Genomic DNA, 4,805 nt, shown 5'->3' with positions numbered 1-4,805 from the left:
TTTGAAGCTGCAGCCACAGACATTCATGGACTTACATCAGTTTTTGTGAGGACCTGTGTGTGCAAACCAAGACCTTTCGCACATACAGCAACAATAAAACTTGGTTTACTGGGAAACTGAGGCAGCTTCGCCAGGCCAAGGAGGAGGCCTACAGAAGTGGGGACAGGCTCCTGTACAAGCAGGCCAGGAACACACTGACAAAGGAGATCAGAGCAGCTAAGAGGAGCTACTCTGAGAAGCTGAGAAGACAATTCTCAGCTAACGATCCTGTGTCGGTGTGGAGGGGCCTTCAGGAGGCCGTCAACTACAAGAGACCATCCCCCCACCCTGTGGAGAACCCTCATCTGGCTGAGGAGCTGAATCTGTTTTACACCAGGTTTGAAACAGACTCCTTCACACCCCCCACTCATCCCATCAACAAAAGACTACCTGCCCCCCTGGACAGCTCCCCCCCCTCTGCAACCCCACCCGTACTGACGATCCGTGAAGAGGATGTGTGCCAGCAGTTCCAGAGACAAAAGATCAAGAAGGCTCCAGGACCTGATGGTGTCTCCCCCTCATGTCTGAGGGCCTGCGCGGACCAGCTGGCCCCCATCTTCACCCGGATCTTCAACAGATCTCTGGAGCTGTGTGAGGTGCCCTCCTGCTTCAAACGCTCCACCATCATCCCAGTCCCAAAGAAACCCTCCATAACAGGACTGAATGACTACAGGCCCGTCGCCCTGACTTCTGTAGTCATGAAGTCTTTTGAACGCCTGGTGCTGAGTTACCTGAAGGACATCACAGGACCCCTGCTGGACCCCCTGCAGTTTGCCTACCGGGCAAACAGGTCAGCTGAGGATGCAGTCAACATGGGACTGCATTACATCCTACAGCACCTGGACTCTGCAGGGACGTACGTGAGGATCCTGTTTGTGGACTTCAGCTCGGCATTCAACACCATCATCCCTGACATCCTCCACCACAAGCTCTCCCACCTCTCTGTGCCACCCCCCACCTGTCAGTGGATCTCCAGCTTCCTGACTGGCAGGACCCAGCAGGTGAGGCTGGGGTCCATCACATCCAGCACATGGACAGTCAACACCGGCGCCCCCCAGGGGTGTGTGCTCTCCCCACTGCTCTTCTCCCTCTACACTAATGACTGCACCTCAAGGGACCCCTCTGTGAAACTCCTGAAGTTTACGGACGACACCACCATCATTGGTCTCATCCAGGATGGTGACGAGGCCGCTTACAGACAGGAGGTGGAACAGCTGGTCCTCTGGTGTGGTCAGAACCACCTGGAGCTGAACCCGCTCAAGACTGTGGAGATGACAGTGGACTTTAGGAGAAACCCCCCTCCTCCGCCCCCCCTCACCATTCTGAACAACACTGTGTCTACTGTGGACTCCTTCCGGTTCCTGGGATCCACCATCTCCCGGGATCTGAAGTGGACCTCCCACATAGACTCCATCAGGAAGAAGGCACAGCAGAGGTTGTACTTCCTCAGACAGCTCAGGAAGTTCAACCTGCCCCAGGACCTGCTCATCATCTTCTACACCTCCATCATTCAGTCTGTCCTGTGCTCCTCCATCTCGGTTTGGTTTTCCTCAGCCTCCAAACACGACAGGCACAGACTGCAACGAACTGTCAGGGCTGCAGAAAAAATCATCGGAGTCAGCCTGCCCTCCATCCAGGACTTGTACAGGTCCAGGACCAGGAAGCGGGCTGGCAACATCTCTGCAGACCCTTCACACCCCGGACACAAACTGTTTAAACTGCTCCCCTCTGGTCGGCGTTACAGAGCTCTGTGCGTCAAGACGTCCAGACACAGGAACAGTTTCTTCCCCCAGGCCGTCACTCTGATGAACACTTAACCTGCTTTAAAAAAACTCATATACCTCATGTACAGCCACAGTCTCTCTGTTTCTGTTTCTATTGCACATCCATCTTCCATTCCCTGTTGCAAGTTGCACATTTTTTTATGACATTTATTCAGTGCACTATTTTTCCTAACTTAAATTGTGTATATATTTTTGTATTTACTCTGTGCAGAGTTCTTTATTTAATATTGTAATAATTATTATTCTTTTTCTACTACTTAAACTCTATTTTTCTACTCTTGTAATTCTATCCACATTTGTACTGAGAGAGTGCAGTTTAAACCGGAGTCAAGTTCCTTGTATTCTTGAAAATACTTGGCCAATAAAGGTGATTCTGATTCTGATTCTGATTCTGAAAACAATATTATGTATTTCTTTGGGAAAAGACACTAATTCAGGGTTATTAGACATGCTTAACTATGCCCAAAATTATCTTCATTCAACTCTCAGCAGAAGAAACATCACATGGTATGATATTTCAGTAAAAAACACTTCTGTGTCAGATAAACAACACGATAAACCAGTCCCGTTAAGTGAGAACGAACTCGAATCTGCGAGGCTCAGGAGGCTAACACACACCGGGTCTACGAGGTGAGCTACCGCAGCGGCCCCACACCACGGCGAAGAAGTTTTAGCAGGCCGAGATTGTCATTACTTGCCAGATAACCCAGCGATTGTTTACAACAATCAGATAACGACATCGTTGTTCCTCAAATCAAAAACGTTCATCCGTGTTGCCCCAAAACACAATGTACGTACCGTTAGCAAGCTGCTGACGCAGTTTTGGCGAACGCCACGTAATAAAAGTTGAGTATTGTTATCGTTCAAAATAGCCGGTTAACGTGCAGCATGTTAAGTCATAGCTATAATGCAATTTTCAAAACACAAATGACAAATAGCATAAACAGGCTTACCAAAGCCGCATCATTGGAGTTGGTCGACATAGTTCACTCGAAACTGTCATGGTGTCATAAGACCAGTGGAGCGCAACCTGATTGGCTGAGCGTTGTACGACTTGACCAAGGGATCGATTGCTTCCCCTTGGTTACCCGGATGTTGAGACTGGATTATTTTTGACACTGAATTTCCTGACACTGAATTTTCTGGCACCGAAATTCTCGAGACATAGATATTTCTTTATGTTGAATTCTTTTTAACACTAATTTTTTTTCGACTGGATTTTTTGAGATGTTGATTTTTTTTACACTGAATTTATTTCAACATGGACAAATATAAAAGGGGGAGAATAACCAATCAGCGCTTAAAATTCGATGTTTTTTAATATTCAAAGTCCAATTTCGATGCTGAAAAAATTCAGAGTTAGAAATTCATGTTCAAATCCTGATGGCACAGTTATACTTCCATAAAAAGGTCAATTCATAATGAGGAATTCAAAGGCTTCACAAAGTTTTATGGCTTTACAGAACAATTTAAGGCAATGTAGGTATTCTGTACTTGTTACATTTACTGAAGGTAGTCAACTTATTAGTGTACACACCACTCTGTGGTCGTTGCCATGGCCAAGCTGTCTCCTGAGACAGAATGGTCTCCAAACACAGAGTTCCTGTACTTGGTCCCATTTTGTTGTATTTTTCAACCACAGAACTCAGGATCCCCTTCTCCTCCCTGATTTTGCGGCGGATCCTGGCACGACCTTTGTTGCTGTCTGTATCTTTGTAGAGACGCTGGGAACGTTTCCTGATACTTGCCACCAGCAACTCAATCCTGCTTGCCAAGGCATCCGCATCAGTCAAGGTGTTGGTCTTTGCTGTAGAGAGGGTATATTTGTTTTGCACTTCAGTGACTTACAATATCAGTGCAATTCAATCTTAATTTTATTTAATTCTCGAATGGCATTATAAGTTAATGGCTTGCAAAACTGAGTGTTCAATGCTTGCTCTCAAATGAAAGCCTACAGAGACCATACCTTATTTTAAGAGATTAAACCGGATGTCATGTGTCAACATAACATTATTGTGTATTTCAACATGAACAGGTATCAATTACAAAGTATCAGACTAAACCCTGAAAGCTTCATGAACAGTTTTCTTACTTTCTACCCACTCCTTCACATCGCTGATCCACTCTTCCAATTGGCTCTCAGTCACTGCCAACTGGGCTTTCATGGACTCCAGGTTCTGCAGCTGGTTTTCCAGAGCTTTTGAGGTCTACAGTCACAAACAATCACAGGTAATAAAAATAATGAAATAAACACTCAGTTCACATCCCCAACTATTCCTATCAAATAATATTTCATACTTGAAAGGACAAATAATACTTATGTAATAATAAAGGATATAACGTTATTACTTTCAGATTGCGGGACAGTGAGGTGGCCAGGTTGTGAAACTTTTGCTGATTCCAGCGCATGGCCATGTGTGTCAGCATGTCTGTGCGTCCTGTAACAGAAAATGTGTTACCTCTATCCTGTACCATTTGGTATACCTGAGTTTCTACGGTTTTCACCTCACCTCCTTTTGACATATGTTTGGTGGTCACTGCTATCCGCGAGAGGAAGGCATTGCACTGTTCCACCTCCTCGTCAAGTGTCAACCCAGCCCCCTCCTGATATGCCCCACTCCATTTCACCTTTTTAAAATATATTCCAAAAACAATGCCAATTATAACTTCTCAGTGCTGATATTGAGATGTAGACAGTCATTTTGTCTGATGCTAATTGTTACTTACTTCACACTTGAAGTCATGGGCTTTGGCATGAAACACTGAGAGGAAGGGCTTCATGTTTAAAAGATACTGGAGCTCTGGGCAGCTTTTTGTGACTCTTTGGAGGTAGGGCCAGTACTTGCGGGTCACATCCATGCAAAAAAATGTTATTTGCCTATTTTCTAGCTTATTTTGTAAGTACAGGGGATAGGCAAAAATTTCTCCTCTGTACATATTGAGGGCACACAGGAGCACTCCATGCCAACAGACTGCAAGTTC

Source organism: Halichoeres trimaculatus, unplaced genomic scaffold, assembly GCF_033239565.1.
Source record: "Halichoeres trimaculatus isolate MK-OKI-2021-1 unplaced genomic scaffold, fHalTri1.1 fHalTri1_scaffold_69, whole genome shotgun sequence".
NCBI classification, from domain to species: Eukaryota; Metazoa; Chordata; class Actinopteri; order Labriformes; family Labridae; genus Halichoeres; species Halichoeres trimaculatus.
The sequence above is the reverse complement of the archived record's forward strand: the minus strand, read 5'-3'. Positions refer to the sequence as shown.